The following is a 21704-nucleotide window of genomic DNA, read 5'->3' on the forward strand; positions in this document are numbered from 1 at the left end:
GGCCGCTGACTTAGGGTGAGGGCGTCGTGTTTGCAAGTGCATTAGGGTTTAAAAAGTACCTGCTGGGGGGGCGTGGCCAAGATGGCGGGGTGAGCGGACGCTTCCTCCCGTAGCTCCTCCGGCCCGGCCAAGCTAAAGCCCTTTTCTTATGCTTCTCTCCCCCCGCTGAGGCTCAGCGCGGGAGAGGAGCGTGGCGGAACATCAGGGGCATACACCGGTGCTGTTTTTGTCCGGATCGCCCCGGGGGAACCCCCCCAAAAGTTCGCCCGAGATCAAGGGACGACGGCGGCGAGCCCGAGGGGCGGAGCGTATTGAAGAGCTGTCCGGGCGCCTCGGTTGGGCCTGGTGCTGAAAGTTGCGGTTTGGAGGGGATCTGGCCCGCCGCTTGACGGTGACTGAAGGAGCCTGGCAGGAAGGGGCCCAACGGTGTGGACGGCTTAGGACGGGTGCCCCGGCACTCGGGCTGGTGATGGCGACACCTTGCACTGCGGAAGCCCTGACCCCTAGCCGAGGTACGGCGGACTCTCTGATGGGGTCGGACCATCTGGCCCCCTGTGCGTGACAATCGGGGGCCGGGGGTGGAACCTATTTTACTGCGGGGTGCCTCGGGGCCCCGGAGGTGTCGCCGGGCCTAGTCGTTTTGGCTTGCTCCGACCGGCCGCCATTTTGTCCCCGAAGGAGCAGTGGTGGCGGTTTCCGCTGAAGTCCTGGCTGCTGGCGGCGGGCGACCTCCCGCTATTGCTGGACTGCCTACCGGAGGGATGAGCTGTTGGGACCCCTCCGCTGCGGCCTCCTTGGTTGTCTCACGCTAGCTCTTGCGGCTGCCGGTGGCCGGACTAGGCCGCCATTTTGTCACCTGTGACGCAGCGACCTCACTTGTGGGGGATACCCGGGCCGAGTGCTAGCCGGCGGCTGAGCTTCCCTGGGGCACTTGGACCAGTGCCCGACTGCGGAGCTGGCGATGTCTGGAAAAGGAGGCCCGAAGAAAGGGGACCGTACTCTACCGGACATGCTTGGCAGGGCCCAGCACTTGCGGGACAGGGCACAGCCCTCACCGGGGCCCTCCCGGGCTCCGGCAGATGTGACTGGAGGGGAGCCACCCGTCACGAGGGCCTTTATGGAGGAACTGTTTAGCTCCCTCAGGGAGGACTTCCAGACACTAAAGCGGGAGGTGGCCAGCGAGGTCCGAGAAGTGCGCAGAGAGGTGGAGGGCCTAGGTGAGCGTGTGGAAGCGGCGGAGACGGAGGGCCAACAGCGAGCGGAGGAGATAGTCCATCTCCAGCAGGACGTTCTTCGCCTCCGGGAACAGTGTGTGGAGCTCCAGGCCCACTCTGAGGACCTTGAGAACAGATCTCGGAGGAACAACATCCGAGTGCGGGGCGTGCCGACTGCGGATGAGGGGTCCGATCTGGGGGGCTACCTGCGGGCCCTGTTCCGAGAGATCCTGGGGGAGGCCACGGACTTTCCCATCAGCATCGACAGGGCGCATAGGGTTGGCCGTCAGCGCCAGCCATCGGCACCCCCGCCGGACATTCTGGCCTTCCTGCCCGACTTTCCACTAAAGGAGCGCATCATGGCTGAAGCCCGCAGGAAACAGCCCCTGACCTTTCGGGATCGGCCAGTGGCGCTTTACCAGGACCTCTCCGCCATCACTCTGCAGAAACGCAGGTCCTTTAGGATTGCCACTGACTTTTTGCGCGAGCATGAGACGCCGTACTCTTGGGGTCACCCCTTCCGCCTGATTTTTCGGTGGAACGGAGTATTACACCAGCTACGCTCCTTGCAAGACATTTGTGGTGTCCTGGGGCTCACGGCAGCGGAGGAGGAGGGAGCTACGCCGTCGTGGAGGTCCTCGGAGGGACGGAATCGGCGGAGGTCAACGAGGCGGCGCTCAGCGACCAGTGCAGGGCGCCCGGACTCCCCTACCATTAGGGCGGACAGGGCTGACGCCCTGAGGGCGGCGGCCGGGGACTCAACCGGCTCCTCTAGCGTGGCCTTGACGGCCTAACACGCACTCCGGGGGGAGATGTCTTTAGCTTCTTAACATGCTTGGCACGGGGCGGGGGGGTTGGGGGGAGCGGGGGGAGGTGAGTGGCCGGACGTCCACTTTGCTCTTTTCTACGGACTTGCCCTTTGGGGCTTGACTGAGACTATGGGGTGTTTGAGTTTGGGGATGGCTAGTTGCCGAGGTTGGGTTTTGGGTGGGGGAGGGGGTTGTTTTGGGGTTGGGAAGGTCCCGTCCGATGTTGTCTATGCCCGTTTTGTTTTGGCTTGTCCCGCGCTGCGGCCCCGCGCGCCCCGCCCGCTGATTCCCTACCCATTGCATGGCGCTCCCGATCCCTGTGAGGAATGCCGGGCCTAAAGGTAGTGACCCTTAATGTTCAGGGTCTGAATAACCCGGTGAAGCGCAGAGCGATCCTGTCGTTGCTGGAGGGGACACAGGCGGACATTTGCCTTTTGCAGGAGACACACTTATTGCCCCGAGACTGCCATAGGATGCGCTCTGCTAAGTTCCCCACCCAGTTCTTTTCCTCGGCAGCGAACAAGACAGCGGGGGTGGCCATTCTCCTAGCGAGCTCCTTTCGGGGGGAGGTGTTGCATAAGTGTGCTGAACAGAAGGGGAGGCTCCTTGCGTATCGCATGCGCCTGGGAGGCATAGCATTTACAGTTGGCTCCGTTTATAGCCCAAACGAGCATCAGGAGCGCTTCCTAGATTCCGCGCTGGTGGATGTCACTGCTTCCCCAGACCGACACATTATCTTGGGCGGAGACCTCAACATTGTCTTTGACTCTGGGATGGACAGATCGGCCCAGCGCTTTCCGCAGACGGGGGAGCTGTCCCAGGATGGGAAGGCCCGGATTGCGGAAATGGACTTGCATGATCTCTGGCGCTCCCTGCACCCCACGGATAGGGACTACTCTTTCTTCTCGCACGCACACCGCACCTACTCACGGCTGGACTACCTTCTGGTGAGTGGACCGATGCGTGCCGCTGCCACGGCGGCGGACATCGGGGTCCTGTCCCTGTCTGACCACTCTCCAGTCACCGGCGTTTTCCGGTGGCCGGCGGCCTCCCCCTCTCGGGGGGCGTGGCGCCTCCGGGACACACTTCTACACAAAAAATCGGTGGTACAACGCGTCGGGGAGGTCATACGGGACTACCTCACTCACAACAGCAACACTGACACTTCGCAGGCGACACAGTGGGCGGCACTGAAGGCCGTCTTACGGGGGGAATTCATCTCTATCTCTGCAGCCGAGAATAAGGAGCGGCAACTGAAGAGGGATGAGTTGACAGCTCAAGTCCGGGAGCTTGAGCAGGTCCACCGCCGTACGGGAGCGCCGAGGGTATGGAGGCAGTTGCAGGCAGCGAGGAAGCTCCTTTCGGCTCTGGATCTTGATAGGGCGGAGTACGCCGCCTTACGCTTGAAACATGCCTACTACACTGGGGGGGACAGATGTGGCAAGCTCCTAGCACACCGGCTCCGGGTCGCGCAACAGCGCAGCGTGGTGAAAGAACTGGTGGGTGCGGACGGGGGGGTTGTCTCCGGGGACGCGGAGGTAGCGGAGACTTTCCGCGGCTTCTACGAGGCGCTATATGCTGAGGAGCCCTCCTCGCCACGGGATGCCGATAGCTATCTGGAGTCGGTGACCCTCCCGGTACTGGACCCGGCTCAGGCTGACCACCTGGAGCGGGACATCCATGTGGAGGAGGTGATTTCGGCTATCGCGCGGCTGAAACATGGCAAGGCCCCGGGCCCGGACGGGTACACGTCGCTATTCTACAAGACTTTTTGCACGACCGTGGCCCCTGTCCTTACGCGGCTGTTTAACTCCTTCTCCGAACCGGGAGCCATCCCTCCGGATCTCCTGAGGGCGACGGTCGCGGTAATCCCGAAGCCTGGGAAGGATCGGGCCCTCTGCGGCTCGTACCGGCCCATCTCGCTCCTAAATGTCGACCTCAAGTTGTACACGGGGATTCTCGCATCCAGGCTGGGTCCACACCTCCCCGATTTGGTGGAGGCGGACCAGGCTGGTTTTGTGCCCGGTAGACAGACGGTTGACAACACCAAGAGAGTGGTGCATGTTCTGGAGAAGGCCTCAAGGATCTCGGGGGAGCGGATGTTGTTGTCCGTTGATGCGGAGAAGGCCTTCGACAGAGTTCACTGGCCGTATCTTGAGCGGGTCCTCACAAAACTGGGAATCGGCGATAAGTTCCGCACCATGGTATTTAATTGCTATAAGCATCCTTCAGCGTCGGTGCGGGTAAACGGGTGTAGCTCTGGTGGCTTCGCCATCGAGCGCGGCACGCGGCAGGGCTGCCCTCTCTCGCCGCTCCTGTTTGCCCTCTACATGGAGCCGTTTGCTCAGAGGATCCGTAATAATCCGGATGCTGTCGGGGTCCGGATGGGCCGGTACGTCCACACCGTCAGTCTCTACGCGGATGATGTCCTGCTGACTTTGGATGACCCTAGGAGGTCGCTACCTGCTTGCCTCCGAGAGTTGGACGCCTTTGCGGGGGTGGCCGGCTTCAAAATGAATATGAGCAAGTCGATGGCATTAGACGTGTCCCTGGCTGCGGACACCAGGAGGGATCTTCAACGGCTCTTCCCCATGCAGTGGTCCTCGTCCACGGTGCCGTATCTGGGGATTTTGCTGGCGCCTACATTATCGGAGATGGTTACGGCCAATTATGCCTCCCTCAGCAGGAAGATCAAGGACGAGCTTGGCCGATGGAACAAAGGCCTGCTGTCCTGGCTGGGGAGAATCGCGGCGGTCAAAATGACGGTGCTGCCCCAGATACTATATCTTTTCCGAGCCCTTCCGCTCCAGCCCCCGGTGGGCTGGATCCGACAAATGCAGGCTGACATCTCTCGCTTTGTCTGGCAGGGCCGCAGGCCACGCATGAAGAGAGTCCTCTCCACGCTCGCTCCGGAGGCGGGGGGCCTCGGCATTCCGGACCTCCGTAAGTACTTTCAGGCGGCACAGCTTCGCTACCTGGTGGAGTGGAGCAGGTGGGAGTCCGACAAACATTGGCTTTTTCAAGACCAGGCAGTGGCGGGCCGCACCTTACAAGAGGTCCCATTCTTGCGCCGCACGCACCGCCCCCCTAATCTTTACGCCTCCTTTGTTACGCGGGTCCCCCTGCGTGTGTGGGACGCGGTCTGCGAAACCCGGGGCCTCACCACCTTCCCCTCGCCGCTCTCGCCCATTGCGGGCAACCCGGACTTCTCCCCGGGGATGGAGCCGGGGGTTTTCTCCCACTGGGTACGGGCGGGCTGCAGGGCACTCTTCCAGATCTATGGTCCGGAGGGCGTGGTTCCTTTTCAGCAACTCCGCCAGGAGTTCGGCCTGACGGAGCTGGACAGATTGCGCTACATGCAAGTTCGGCATTGGGCCCTCCAGCCTCAGGTGCGTGCCACCGCTGCCCGTCCAATTACACCGTATGAGCGGTGGTTGGCTACTCGGACCTCCGACGCTAAACTGATCACTGATCTGTATAAACACCTACAACCCCCGCCGTTTCACTACTATAACCCGGGGAGGGAGCGCTGGCACAGGGAATTGGGTAGGACACTCAGCCATAAGGAATGGGACCAAATTGCGTATCGGGCTCGGCACTCTGCATACCACACGGGCCTTACGGAGACATTCACTAAGGTGTCCACATACTGGTACTACACCCCGGAGAGACTGTATGAAATGCATAAACACACTGACAAGGGGTGCTGGCGGAGCTGCGGGCAGGAAGGTACCCTTACACACATTCTATGGGATTGCCCAGTGCTGACCGCCTACTGGAAAGAAGTCTTGGACGAGGTGGATGAGCACTTTGGGATAGAGCTGCCGCGTCTCCCGGCGTATGTCCTGCTGGGCCTCCCCAATGCCCTAATGTACCCACTGAAGTCCCGCAGGGGTAGGCAGATTGCAATAGCGCTGGGGTCTGCGGTTCAGAACATTCTAGTCCACTGGCGCACATCCACCGTCCCCTCCATCACCGGTTGGTTGCATAGGCTCTGGCACGTGCTGGGGATGGAGAAGCTGTCGCTTACGGTTGCGGGGGAGATAGACCAATTTGAAGAGCTATGGCAACCCTTTCTAGCGCTGCTGTCCACTGAATTCCGGGAGCTCACCTGCCCGAGGTACCTTAGGCTTCTCAGACTGAGGCCGCCGGTGACCCCGGCGGACTAGCTTACATGTGAGATGGGGACCCCCGGGGAGGGGGGGGGGAGTGCGGGGCTTCCTGGCTTGGGCTGCTTTGATGCGGGACCATAGGACGGGGGGGAGGGGGGAGGGTTGTTGTTTTGTTACTGGGAGGATGGGGGATGGGGGGGGGGGATGGTGTTCTGTTGAGGTGTTGATGGGGGGGGATGCTCTTGCTCAGCTTTGGGGTCTCGGATACGCGCGTGGGATTCCACAGCTTGCAATTCTAGCGTTCAGTCACTGTGTTCTTCCCTTTGAGCCACCGCGCCACCTATTGCCAACCCTCTGGAGATACATCCCCTCTTCTTTGACTGTGTTCCATGTATCCTGCCTCCTGTCCCCCTCCCCCATGGTTTGTTTTGTCTCAATAAAAAGTTTTAAACATAAAAAGTACCTGCTGCTACATTCCTGGTCCCCAGCAATTTTCAGGCAACAATAAAAATGTGAAGATAACTTTGGTGATTAATGTTCTTTTTTGAGAGAGATCGAAGGCTTGTCTAGTGAAAGTTTTAATTCAATAGGTCAGTGAGTTACTGCTTTTGTCTGAAATATTCTTTTGGAATTTGAAGTTTATAAGTTAAAATCCTAACATTGAACAGTGAGCTATTAACTGTCATCAAAGAGCTGCATAAAAACTTCAATGTATAGATTAGAACGTTATGATTTTTCCCCAGTCTTTCCCTATTCTAATTTTCGAAAATGGGTTCATTAGGATAGAAATCAATTCTGATTATTGAAGAGAACCCCCCCAACCATGGTGTTATGTTTTACATTCTGAGTTTGTGTTTCTCTAGTGTTGCAAAGCCGCCCTGGGCACTCCCCAACTTTTTGCTGACTGGTACTGGTGGTACCTGACTGACTGACCCTGGCCTCTGCCTAAACAGCCAGTGCTATTCTGAAAGAGGCACTTAAAAATACAGTGAAAACACCTACATACACTAGGGTGCACTATGGGTTAGGGTACCCCTATGATTGGCATGACCTCTCCTATAAGGCCCTAGTACATAATAGGGCAGGGGGATTAGAACTACTTTTAAGTCCCTAGAATATAATAAGGCATAGCAGTTTAGAGGCCAGCAGCCCTTTCTGCGCTTGCATGTGTGCACTGCTGAAGCCTGAGGTCAGTTTAAAAGTAGCCCTGTGTTATAGGGCTGCTTTTAAAATGCAAATTGTGCCCAAACTCGACTTTTGGGTTTGGGGAACTTACAAATTGATCAACTACAATGTTGGGGCAAAATTAAGTGGAAAAATGTTTTCCACTTAATTATGGCTGTATCATATTTGCCACATAATACATCATCTGCTGCATAATCTAACGATTTCCTCCAAAACAATTTTGTAGCTCAAACGGATCACAAATTACTAAAAGAAATGTGACTTGTGTTTCTGTGACGTTTAGGGCCCTTTGCAAAGGTTAGTAAAGAAAACAATTCCTAAGAAAACAATTGGTCCCAGACACTCCTAATGACACTCAAATTAATACCTGTAGGAGAGTGTAGTATGCAATCAATTCATACAACCAAAAATGTATAATGTAAAGGCACATTCAACAGGGAAATCTCATAGATAAGAGGCCAACCAAAGTCAATTAAATTGCAAACATCAATTTATTTCCCGCTGAATCATATTCATAAAATGCAAACTTGGGGGCTGACTACGATGGCAGGCGGACTTCAGTACCACCGCCATCGAATCGGGGAATGGGACCGCTGGCCTTAAAGGTGGAGGCCCCACGATACGCATTACAATGCGACTGCCACTACGGTGTTCGCAGTGCCTATCTTTTACATTGCAGCAGGTGCTGCTGGCTGCATCATCCGCCGCAAAGTAAAAAAAAAAGTAACATGTTAAATATATCGGTGCCTGCCACATGGTGCAGTGATATATTGTGGGGCATCATAGATGCCCCCCAGGACCCATGACTGAGGGCCAGAGGTAAAGGGGCCTGCTACGGGCCCCCAATGTCCCTTTCGCCAGCATTTCCATGGCAGGTGAACCGCCATTGATAAGCTGGCGGGTAAGGGACATCGTAATCCCTGCTGCGGTGCATGGTAGGCACCACCAGCATTGTAGGAACCACGAGCCCCTCCACCACACCGGCGGACTCAAGAAGCCCGTCGGGTGCGTGGTGGTTGGTCTTTCCGACCACCAGGTAACCACCCGCCATTGTAATATGGCGGGCTGTGATGCAGTCACCAATGGCGGTGGGACCGCCACCGACGGGGTGACGTGGCGGTCCCACTGCCATTATAATCACCCCCTAAGTTTGGTGTGCATGCAAATCCTACATTGCCAACCCCTGGCAAGTTGCACTGCTAGTGCTGGAAAAAGGCCAATGGAGATACCAATGGGTGAGGTGGACTGGCCTCAAGGGTCTTGTGACCTCAGTGACAGATTCACTGTCGATCTAGGATGTGCTTCTTCATATGCCTGCCCGTAAGACTGGAAGTGAACTGCAGTATGGATTGTGGTGGACAGGTCCACCTGCGGGTGCTAAGACACCTGGGCTTCTAAGGTCTATCGGGCCTTCTAAGGTGTAGCATCGGAATAAGCTCTGTCAGGAGTGTGGTATGGTGAACTTTTCATGAAGGTCTGAACATGGTTCTCCAGTTCCAAATTCAGAAGCTCTGGCCAGAGTGCCACATTCTCTCCCACACTGAACACCATACTGCCCCACTGAGAGAAACTCGCACTGCCTTCAGCACAACTCAATTGTGCTGCGACTAAATTCAAATTATGCACTAGACAACAGTAAAATGCTGCCTGAAAAAAAAATAATAACACCCTGGAAAAAGCAAACACTCATAGGAAATGCAAGAATAAGCAAAGCATGTGAACTGTAATCAGAAAAAAACATGGTTACCTTAACGGGTTTAAACTCATTATTCAGAAATCAGTAAGTGATTTTGCCTGAAAAGTTCAAGACATGGCTACAGGACCAGGAAGGGACCCCTTTCAATGTCCATTGCTTATATCCTTTCAAAATGTATGCAGTTTGGTTTAAAAAAAGACCACATCCCCAAACACAGAGCCGCATTTTATAAGCTAAAATAATTATAAAGTTGAAAACGATCATATTAAACGTTTCCACTCTACCCATCAACCAGGTATTGCAGTCCCTTTAGGAATGGCGCACTTACCCCCCCCCCTGGGAAAACAATGTTGTTCAAAGAAAGAAGATAAAAAGAAAGTAGCGCTTTCACTGGCAAACTCTGTAAAGTGGCGCGTAAATAACAGTCTGGCATGTCTGCTGTCCACTCTGTATTGCTTTATTTAGGTATTTAACTATTTTTTCTCTCCATTCCGAGGTTTTTCTTTTCAATAGAAAACGGTCAGAAAATGAGGACATTTACAGCCAAAGTGTTCAGCCTTTTTTGGATCAATTTTACAGGGGAACAAATAAAGAAAAGGAGAGGCAAGAGAGAGTACCTTAAGAGCTGCCTCTTGAAATCAGCACGTAAGCAGGAGCGAGACAGAGACAGAAAGAGATGGAGGAATAAAGAGAGGAGGGCAGCCGCCAGAGGCAGATCAGGAGTAGTGGACACGGTCCTTGCCATGAAGGAAAAGAGACAGCGTTTATTTTTTCTCCGTTCTCTGCCCTTCCCAGAACGGCTGAGCCTTCCTGCAGCATAACAAAAGGCAGAGGGCGGGTGGCCTCTGACTCCAGGCAGGTCAAGTGCAGGGCCATTAGGTAGCGCTTTCGCGTGCTAATGGCCCTGCGATAACAGAAGGGAGAGGGAAAATTCCTTTGTCCCCTCGTCCCCCCCACCCTTGTCCCCCGTGTCCCCCCCACTCCAAAATCTAGGGGGGGATATATCCCCCGCGTCCCCCACACTTCCTACGCCCATGTCCGGGCATGCCCAAAACATGTGCCTACGGTCAGCCAACATCGCTCGGCATCTAGGGCAGGCATGTTCGGCTGATGAGAACATACGGTTTATACGAGAAGGTGTGAGGTAAGCCCTATGAAGAATCATAAACTGAATGTTTTTAAATCAAGCATTTCTAGAGATTGTATGGGGAGATTCAAGTGCTAGCGTCCGTTCAGAGTCATGTAGTGGCCGCTCTAAATCCTCCTCCCATTCCTGACGGAGTTGGCTCAGAGAGAAGCCAGTGTGATACATAATGACTCTGTAAAACCATGTTCTTAGGTGTCGATCTGTTCCCAAGGTGTGTAGAGCATGCATCACTGTGTGTGTTGGTGGTTCTGTGCCCATCACACCCCACAGCGTCCTGAGGGCTCCGAATAGCTGCTCATGTAGTAGAAACTGAATTGGAGGAATGCTATTTTCTGGACATATCTGGTCAAATGTAAGCAAGGGGACATTCGGAAACAAATCCCTCACTATATCAATGGAATGCTCATATCAGGTTGCTAATTGATCAGCAGTAAAGTGCCCATGGGGTCCTGGTAGGCCTTGTAACGGCGTGACTGGAGAGTAAGGGATTGTGCGCTTTGTAAGCTGAAAAACCCATGCTAAGCACTTCCGAGCTATCCAAACATGTAAGGTCCATGAATGAGGCAGCTTAATAGTAGGATGAAGAATTTGTTGTATCACATGTGGGGTCGGGGGCCATCCCTCGTATTGGTTTCAAACAGATTACCAGATAGCCATCTGGCCGCCCATTGCAGCTGTGTTGCAAAATAATAAGTCTTGGAAGATGACGTACCAGCCCCCCTCCCCCTGGTAACTGAAGCTTATTTAGGGGCACCCTACATCACCCATTCACCCAGAGTAAATATCCCATTGCCTGGTCTAAGTCAAGAAAGAATCGTCACTTAAGAAATAATGGAACGTTAACAAAGTAAAATAGTAGACGGGGAAAGACTATCATTTTTTAAAGGGTTACTCTACCCAGTAGGGCCCATGGAAATCATAGCAAAAACTGCATTTGAGATTTAAGAGACGTATTCGCCTGCTGTAAGTTACCAACAAATAAGTCTTGTTGAGAGTGATGAAGGTGTACCCCAAGATACCAGACCTCACCTGTCTCCCATGTCAATGGCTCACAACCTAGATGAATTTCCCGAGTCGGAACATCACGAATAATAGGGAAAATGCATGATTTCCCCCAGTTCACCTGTAGTCCCGCCACTTGTTCAAAATCATGGAAGACTGCCGAAATGGGGACCAAGTCAGTTGTCGTATTCCGAAGACATAGCAGTAGATCGTCTGAGTACTGGCCCACCATCCTGCACTATCTCCATGATAGGCCGTGACTCCACCTCTTGACGAACCAGCCATGCAAGCAGGAGGCTAAGACGGCCAGGCCTGTCACCCGTCGCATAAACTCAAGCTGTATATTCCGCATAGTGATAACATTGCAGGCGTTTTAGCAGTGAGGCATAACACGCTTTCACATCACTTAGGGTGCAACGGGTTACTGCATCTGAAGGGTGATGATTATCTTGGGTTTTTACTTCCTCTTCAGCAGTCCTCAAATCCCAGGCAAGCTTTCTACGAATCAATATATGTTTTACATGCAGAAGCCCCTGGTTACCACTTTAAAAGAGTCCCATTATATGGCACAACTTGAGCGGTGGCATGATTTTCTGCAAAGTAACGGGTGATATGCATATGCTGCTCCTCACAAAAGGACGCATTAGCTAATATGTCCTTTGAAAGTCGACATGTAGGGACCAGGGAATGCGGCATACTCCATCTAATATCGATGATGCGGATAGCATGATGATCAGACATCACCCGCCCCAGGTAGTCACAGTGTGTCAATTGCGTGGATAAGATGCCGGGAGCAAAGAAAATGGTCTAGTAGAATATATAGATCATGGGGGGGCAAAGAAGTGAGAGTATAGACATAGGTGTGGATTACGAGTTCTTCACGCATCGGGGGGGGACCATTGCTGAGTCTACTGACTAAACTGCCGCGAGTGCTAACAAGCCAGGGCACCGGAAAGCGGTGGGTGGGATCCTGCTGGGAGAATCTCTTACTGCACCACTGAACCTGCAATCGTGTTAGCTTCCCTTAGTTACCAACACAATTAAGTAGAACCATCATAGAGTATAATTATGTTGGCCTGATGGCCCTTTCCTTGCAGAGGAGCACTCCAAACCTCCACGGCCAGGGCACACCAATTTTCCCAAAACAAAGCACATATTAAACTACATCCATCGGCCTATTCACAAAAGCATTTTGGAGTATGTACAGTAGTAATCCTGCAGAACTCTTTTACGTACTCTTACATGTTTTGTGAATTGGCCGCTGAACATCTAAAATAATAATATAATGAGAATAGTCAAATACAAGGAGTACAAACAGAAAGGAGGGTGCCCTCTTTGCACTTTCATTGATAGGGAGCTGGATGTTTTGAGACCAATTCACAAAGGCAACTAAGAGTACATAAAATAATACTTCCTGGGCTATTGAATGGCTTTTGTAAATTGTCTCCTTACAAATGAGAGGCCACCCTTCAGTGATACACGTCATTATCACACTATTTACCCTACACGGACTGGAGCTCAAAGCCTAGAACATGCAGTTAGATTGTTTCGTAAGCGCCGAGGGAAATGTCATCATTTTTCAGACGACTGTAACCAGTTTCCTTGGCTTCCGGTTCAAGATCACAATCTCCGGCACCGCTGGAATTCATGTGCGTTTGATGCCTAACTTCTTCATACTTGAAAACTTGTATCGGCTGCTGCACTCCAGAAATTCGTTTTGCTCAACTGACAGTACAAAGCTCAAGTATTGCCCGAAATTTGCCAGAACAAGATTGTTTTAGGGGCGAGGTGGGTAGGGACAAAGTTGGTCTTTTCCATGCTACGTTGCTGCATATGGTCTACCTTAGATGCTGGCAGACTTTACAACCAGGTGGTCCAACCAAGTTCAATGGGAAGGGATACTGGTAATTTCACCATGGGGTATTACCAGAATTTCCCTGGGCAAAACTAACCTCATCCCACACTACACATCTCGGAATGGGGCAAATGTTGCATGAAAAAACTGCATGTTTTGACCCACCCGGAGCGGGAAACCTAAGAATTTGGGGTCGAGAACAAAAACCACTAGGTCAGTTCCAAATTTTGCTCCGTTTAGAAACTCAAGTCAGATTTCCGGTGGCACTCACAATGAGGACCTTCGAGTCTTATGGTTGCGTCTTTCAAAACATCATATTAAATTGGAGGTACTGAAGAGTTTTTTGCTAATTTAGATTCATTGTCAATTTAGACATTTATTTATTATGTTTCTATAGCTCTTGCTCCGCCCCATGGAAACTTCAAAGTATTGATGAAGGCGAAGAAAGAAACTAAAGTGGCAACACTACTGAAATGGGGACGGGGTGGCTCGCAATGAGTCACAAGAAGATGCCTTCTATAGTTGCCCTCTTATCATTGGATCTCATGGTAGTCATTTGCTGTCATCCCGTGGATAGTTTTGCAGCCTCGCGAGCAGAAGAATACCCAATCCTTCAATAGCCGTATCTACAAGATAACTCTGTGCTCTTTAACGCACTATAAAGAACTGATATAAAATAAGAGACCGGCCATTACTGAACAGTTCACCATGTATGTCTGCAACTACGATTCCAAAGCAATGTGGTTTTAGCATTCACAAGAATGCTGTTAGACAAGTTAAGAGAGTATGTCTGGGCAAACTTTTTAAAAAGTTGAATGAGCTTAGGCAATTTTTGTGTTACTATGGCCCTCCAACTTGAAGCCTTTAGGGGTAGTTTGCATGAGAAATAAAAGGTCTTTCCAGTGTTGGGTGAGTTTGCCATACGGGAACGAAGTTTGGGCACTTTCCACTCGCTTTGTTTATATGCTGCGTGTGGTAAAGGCATGGGCTGGTCCATAGTTGAGATTTTTCTAAAGAAAACTTGGAATACATTGCTTTTTTGGGATTCCACATTACTTTAAATTCGGAAAGTACTCCTGAAACAGTCGGGATCGACCACCGGGGCAGGCGTGAGTACTCTCGGGTCGACGGATGGTGACGATGCCCCGGCCACCAAGGCCTTCATGGTGAAACTCTTTGCGGCCATCAAAGAGGACATACAGGAACTCAGGAGCCAACTTGCCGCTGACCTCAGGGAAGTACGGAGGGAGGTGGATGAGGTCGGAGAGAAAGTAGCCACGCATGATGTCAACAGGGAAGAGGACCTCCACCAACTACAGCAAGACATGCTGCGCCTCCAAGAGCAGCATCTTGACCTTCAGGTGCACGCCGAAGACTTAGAAAACCGCTCTCGGCGGAATAACGTGAGGATCAGGGGTGTGCCGTGGAAAGAAGGAGACGACCTTAGAGCCTACGTGGGGGCGCTGTTCCACCAGGTTTTGGGGAGGAGGTGGTGACGGACATTCGCATGGACAGGGCGCACAGAGTGCGCCTCTCCCGTGGTACTAAAGCCCTGCCACCGGACATTCTCGTGTGTGTCCACGATTTTCAGTTAAAGGAGCGCATTATCCAGAATGCGAGAGAGGCCCAACCAATTCAGTTCCGCGGCCACACGCCGACCATTTTCCAGGACCCAGAAGCCTCTACATGATTCAAGCGACGTAAATTGAAGGTGGTCACCACACATCTGCGGGAGCAAGGTATTCCATACTCATGGGGCCACCTCTTCCGCATTGTTTTCAAGCACCATAGAAAGTTACACCAGATTCCTTCGCTGGCCGCGGCCATGGAGATCCTCGGCCTGGAGCATATCTCACCTGCGCCGCGCGCAGAGCAGCCCAGGGATGAGAACGTCCGCCGCCTGGGAAGAAGGCAACGGGTTGGGAAGGCGGCACCCGTCCTGAAGCCTGATCAAGCCACGAGAGACAAAGAACGTGAGGTCCCGATCTTGTCAATGTCACAGCAGTCGGACCGAACGGACACCCCTTAAGGTATATGACTAGCTGCACAGGAGTGGTGGCATAGATGGGTGTCGGGGGAACAGGAAGGGTTGTCCTAAGTGACGTGGTAACAGCCATTCCGCGAAATAGGTCCGATATGGGTCAGGCGGCTGCTCGAGCCATGACCCCTTGGACACCTGGAGCCTTGACAGACTTTGGTCATGTTTGGGATTTTCTATTTGTTCTGTATATGGGTTTATCATTTGGGTTTGGGTCTGTTGGGGTTCTCCGCACCAGCTCGTAAGTCTACCTTACCTCTATGGACTAACAGGGGAGGAATTACTTCTGCACAGGCCTGATAGACAGCCTGTAGGCGCGTCAGATAGCTATTCCACCACACCATTAGATGGGGAAGGAACTTAAAGTAGTTAGCCTCAATGTTCAATGACTAAACAACCCGGTGAAGAGAGCAGCAGTACTGTCCCTACTTGAGAATACCGGGGGTGATATATATCTCCTTCAAGAGACGCACCTTCTTTCCAAAGACACCATACGTATGCGCACTAGGCGCTTCCCACACCAATATTGGTCAGCAGGCCCGTCCATAAAGAATGGCGTAGCTATCCTTATTGGGGCACATTTTCCGGGCAAAGTGACAGCGACTTTCGCCAAGATAAAAGGCCGCTTGCTCACAATTAGAGTGCAATGGGGCGGGACTTACCTTTCTATGGCGTCCCTCTATGCCCCAAATACACACCAGGAATCTTTCATCCTCTCAGCCCTCACAGAGGTTCTCACGTCGCCAGATGCAGCGATTTTGGTTGGAGGGGATCCTTGTGATGAACACAGAGTTGGACAGGTCAGGATAACGCACACAGCAAACGGGGGGTTTCTCCCTAAAGGGACAGGAGTGGTTGGGAGACAATGGGCTGCATGATGTTTGGCGTGCGCAGCACCCTACGAAACGGGATTACACATATTACTCTGCATCACACAAAACATATGTGCGGTTAGATCACTTTTTGGCTTCTACTTCCCTATTGTATCAACTACATACGGCCACGATAGCACCCAGCTCTCTCTCGGATCATGCCCTTATTGCTGTTCACATCCCTGCGCAGTGACCGTGGGCGTTACCCCTCCCCCCGGCAAACGATAGAAGAATACTTAAGGCACAATGACGTGGGTTTTACACCATTGTCGGCCGTATGGGAGTCCGAGGATACGGTGCAGCGCATTCGGCAAACGATAGAAGAATACTTAAGGCACAATGTCGTGGGTTCTACACCATTGGCGGCCATATGGGAGGCCCTGAAATTGGTTACTAGGGGGGAATTTATTGCTATTTCTGTAACATATAACTAACTCCGGAAAGAGAAGCGCAGCACATTAGAAAAGGAAGTAGGGGAGCTTGAATCAATCGATAGGCACACTGGGGCACCGAGGGTGTAGAGGGAGCTTGAGAACCGCAGGCGCCTTTTAAAACACCTAGAAATTGATAGGGCGGAATATGCTCTCATGCGTCTATGCTACAAATTCTACCTTAGTAGTGATAAATGCGTTAAAATGCTTGCCCATAGACTGCTTGCAAGAACACAGGCAGTCCAGATTCAGTCCATAAGGGACCACTCCGGAGAGGAGCAGAGCACAGATAAACGGATTGTTGATGCCTTTCGTACGTTTTATGCTACTCTATAAACTGGCCAGGACCTGCCGGTGCGGGACCCATGTGCTTATCTGAATGACTGTGGGATCACACCTCTCCCCAAGGCTACGGCGGAGGAGCTTGACTGTCATTTAAATAGAGGAGGTGATCAAGGCTATCTCCAGGTTGAAACTGGCCAAATCGCCAGGCCCCGATGGGTTCTCGGCCTCCTTCTATAAGACCTTCTGTAAGGAGCTGGCTCCTTTCTTAACCAAACTGTTTAATTCTTTTTAGAGATGGGGAGGTAGCACCCTCCATGTCGGAGGTGGCGATATCCGTCATCCTAGAGCCCCCTTAATATTGATGCGAAAATTTTCACGGGTATTCTAGCGGCGCGACTAAACCCTCTCCTGGCTGATCTGATTGACCCTGACCAGTCGGGTTTTATTCCCACACGCCAGGGGGGGGGGAGGGGAGAGAAACAACACGAAACGGCTTCTCCACCTCTTAGATAGCATGCAGCGTTAGGGTAGACTGGCTTTCTTATTGTCTATAGACGCCGAGAAGGCGTTTGATAGGGTGGGATGGACTTATCTTTTTGGGGCCCTGCGATACTACGGGTTCGGAGAGAACTTTGTTAAATGGATCCGCTGCACTTATTGTGCACCCACGGCATTTGTGAGGGTCAACGGGTGTACGTCAGCGTTATTTCCAATTTCCAGGGAGACACGTCAGGGATGTCCTCTATCCCCGCTTTTATTAGCTCTCTATATGGAGCCGTTGGCCCAATGTATATCAGGGTGGACCAGAGCATAGCCGGCTTGAAATTTGGGGCAGATGTCCATAAAATAAGCCTCTATGCTGACAATGTGATCCTCTCCCTTACGCAGCCGCAGTCAACCCTGCCCGCCCTGCTTGCTGAGCTCTCTGCTTTTGGAGACGTATCAGGGTTGAAGGTCAATTTGAGTAAATCCTCTATCTTAAAATCGGTCGGTCCCTCCAGACTTGGTGGATGCTTTGCAGCTGCACTTCCCGTTTAAATGGACGCAGAGCGACATTCTGTACTTGGGTATCAGGCTTTCCCCGACCATTGCTCGAACAGTTTCGCTCAATTACACACTCCTAATGGAACAGACAACTAAGGCGCTGGACGCCTGGTCGCAGCTACACCTAGCGTGGTTCGGTAGGATTGTGGCAGTGAAAATGACGATCTTGCCACGCATTCTTTATCTTTTTCAAATGCTCCCTATGTCTCCCCCACCTCGGGCAATAAAACAATTGCAAACCCTCATCAACAAGTTTGTAGCGTCTCTCACTCACTCAAATGGCTTGTACGAAAGCCCAGGGCGGCATGGGCTTACCTTTGATCGGAAGCTATTATCTGGCAGCCTGCCTCTGATACCAGGTGGAGTGGAACAGGTCAATGTCCAGCAAACACTGGAACTTCATGGACCAGGCCGTCGCGGGCGTCAACATCTGGAGGGAACTGTGGTTACCGCGTAAACACAGGGCTTGGGGTCTCTACTCATCTCCAGTTACTTCTCCTACTCTTAGAGTTTGGGACAGGGTGGCTCTTAAGAAAGGTTGGACTTCCTTTCCCATGACCCCCATTGTGGACAACCCAGACTTTCCTCCGGGACAGGTGTCTGCGGTATTTCAGCGTTGGCAGGAGGAGGGTTGCAAGAGGGTAGGGTCCCTCTTTGACACAGAAGGACTGGCTCCGTTTGAACAGCTAAAGCGCGATTACGGTCTACTAGCACATGATGCATAGCCCTATCGCCAAGTATACCACTGGATTACAGCACTTGCTAATTTCCCTCTCATGTCCAGGCCCCTTATCGTATTTGAAAAATGATTACTCCGCAAACATGATGACCGCCGTCTTATCTCGGAATTGAATGCTATGCTCATTGCGCGTACCACCGAGCAGCGCACTAGGGCGCAGATCCGCTGGGAAACTGAAATAGGCAGGCCACTATCACCTAGGGAATAGTAACACATTCTCTACAGGACACATCACACTGCTCACAATACAGCTGGAGCGGAGTCCGCTTTTAAAGTATTTTCTTACTGGTACTACACGCCTGTGCGAATTCACGGTTGGGACAAGAGTAAAACAGACCCTTGCTGGAGAAGCTGTGGGATGTCCGGCACCTTAACCCACTTGCTATGGCATTGCCCGAAGATGCAGCGCTACTGGGTGGAGGTCTTGGACAACATAGATGAAGCGTTTGATACTTCATGCTTTCTCTCCCCGGAGTATACCTTACTTGGCCTCTCTCACCCCAAGGTCTTTCCACTAAGATCCTTACGTGGTAGGCAGATTGCCTTAGCGCTTCTGGTGGTTAGACAGGTCATTCTAGCACAATGGGGCACGCCATCCACACCTGATATGCTGTCCTGGATACATTGCCTGTGGTACCTCTTGGCTATGGAACGCATGTCTCTTTGGGTGAAGGGGAAGGAGTATGCAAAGCTTTGGGCACCTTTCGTCCACTTGTTAACAAAAGAAATAAGAGAAGTCACCTGTCCTAAATACTTGCAGATCCTTCAACTGCTACCACTGGAGAGGTTAGCTAACGACCAGCCACCGGCGTCATGATAACGCCGTATGCTCTCAGGTAATGGTTTCAGGTGCTGATCAATCATGAGGCAAAGGCTGGTGTGGAGGGGGGATAGTTGGAGGAGGGAATTTAGGGTTGAGGAGGGGTTATGTTTTGATATACTTTCCCTTTTGCCATGTTTTCTGGCTGTTTTCTCATTTTGCTTCTTTTAAATTGAGGAAGTTGCATTCTAACCTAAAGTAATCTTCTTAATTACGCAGCCGGCCTCCGGCTTGTTGGCTTAAACACTGTGTACTACTGCCCAAGACTCGCTCTGCCGGCCATTGGATGTAGGCAGGAAGCTGTGTACCTTTGTTTGGACTTCCGCCCAATAAAAACGATTGATTCATAAATTCGGAGAGTACTTTTCTTTTTTCAGGAAAGCTTATTTTGTTGTGAGTTTCCTTTCAGCTGGGGGAAAGACAGTTTCTTGTTTAGGTGTGGAAAAGCTTGCTTTGTTGTGTTTATGTGTTTACTTTTTTGGGTAATGACTTTTTTTTTTGTTGCTTTTTGCCTTTCTGTTTTTCGGCTCAACTCTTTCCCATTTGTGGTTTATTTTGTTTGCAAGCCTCCCCTTTGGCAATGGATCACTCCAAGATTCTTGAGTGCTTTCAAGCATGGAAGTTGAAACATTGACCTGGACAGAGTGCCAGAATTCAGTCAAAAGAGTCAAAGATTCTGTAATCCATTCACTGGGTGCCAAAGGCCTCTTGCCACACAACACTTCGCCAAGCAGCTGACCTAAAGTTCTTCAGCTTGCACAGAGATGGTATGGGCCTGGACACGGAAAGCAAACACCAATGCCACACAACACGAGGCATGTCTGGGACTAGAGAGAATGTTAACTTTCACAGCAAGATTTATCGGACCGGCTGCGAGGAATGAGGTCGTCTTAGCTGAATGGGTCTTTAATTGAAGGGACTGGACTGCAAATAAGTAAGATGCTTTTACAATACCACTATAATAGCTGTTTACAGGGAAATAGTTGTTGAATTTGGATGCGGATATATGTAAGAACTGACGATTGGGAATTTAGCAGGCACGGATGACCTAATGAAATACAGTGCTCATGACATTTTGGAAACCATTATTTTAGAAGAAAAATAAAAATCAGAACCTATTGCGTGATAGGTAGAAGTTACACAGAAAGAACACTGAACTATAGCCCTGATGACGTCCTACGTTGGACGAAACGCGTTGGCAGAATTTATTAGGAACTTCTGTTGATGAACTGCTACAAGCTTGTCAATCAATATTGATGGACTGTCATGATCGTTGTGGAAACACTATCCTAAAGTGACGTGCAATAAATTGTGGATCTGTGAATTCAAGGAAATCTGTCTTTGCGATTGAATCAGTAGGGAACAAAATTGCATTTGCAAATACTGATTACTGAATACGGCGATCCCTTCATTGTGGTATTTTTCATTGGAGGTGGTCCTGCAGCGGTGGGCTACAGAAGGATGAGCGTGATTGATTGGATTAATAACATTGAATTGATATAGCAATAATCCTGTCCTGTTCACACCAGTTGGAAGCCATAGGGATTATTATTGAAACGTTCAAAAGGAGCTAGGAACACCAATTATATTAACAGATAACTCCAGTGCTGCTTTAAAACATCCTGTCCAATTACTCATCACTGTGGCCTCAGTATGCGACCCACCCTGCTGAGATATGGGAATGGTGTTTACTGGTCAGTTGTACACAAATAAGAGGGACGTGGGGGGGGGGCTTTTTCCATGCAAGCAAGAGTGGGAGGTCCAGCATATAAGGGTGGCCCCAATCCAAGTATTCAACAAAGTGGAAATACGCTGTTCCTCTAGAGTCAGGATATACGGTGTCAGGAAAGATAGGAACCAACAGTATGCCCTTCACGGGTCAGCGTTGGTAATTCATATGTTGGATTTTAATGCCCTCACACACCCTTGCAGGTGTCATGCTTCATCATTTGGGCTGCTCCTCGTTGGGTCGGCGGTGCAATACCAACGGGCACCCTAAAATAGGGGCACTTTATCGGCGATCTTCTATCCAACAGCTGTACGGTGAAGTGCGGGTGTGGGGCCAAGACTGTGTAGACGTGGTGAGGCGATTTAAAATAGGGTTGGGAGTACCTTGGGAAAAAAAACTTTATTCTGGGGGTCTCCTACCCTACATAAAAGCAATAAACAAGGCACCCGCCTGAGTATAATATCTCGCGCAGTGGTGTCCTTGTTAGAAAGTGTGGGTCAACATGTTTCTCGCTTATAGTTATCTGCACTAGCGATTCTTCAGGACCGAAAAAATTAAACTATCTACAACTAGCATCTGTGTTATTCAATGATACTCACGATAAAAGTGTCAATTGATTAATGTACCTGTTAAAACCTGGATCTACCCAATTAGTTTAATCCCCAGGCTTCAACAGTGCCCGGGGAAACATGCACAAGGCTTTGCCCCTATGTATGTTGGAGGTTT

General features: G+C 51.2%; 1 protein-coding gene across 1 annotated transcript in view; it reads right to left on the reverse strand.

Annotated features, from left to right (window-relative positions):
- The window catches only part of TMEM63A (transmembrane protein 63A), a 362396-nt gene that overhangs the window by 337207 nt on the left and 3485 nt on the right, over positions 1-21704 (reverse strand). The window lies entirely within an intron of this gene.

Source organism: Triturus cristatus, chromosome 6, assembly GCF_964204655.1.
Source record: "Triturus cristatus chromosome 6, aTriCri1.1, whole genome shotgun sequence".
NCBI lineage: Eukaryota > Metazoa > Chordata > Amphibia > Caudata > Salamandridae > Triturus > Triturus cristatus.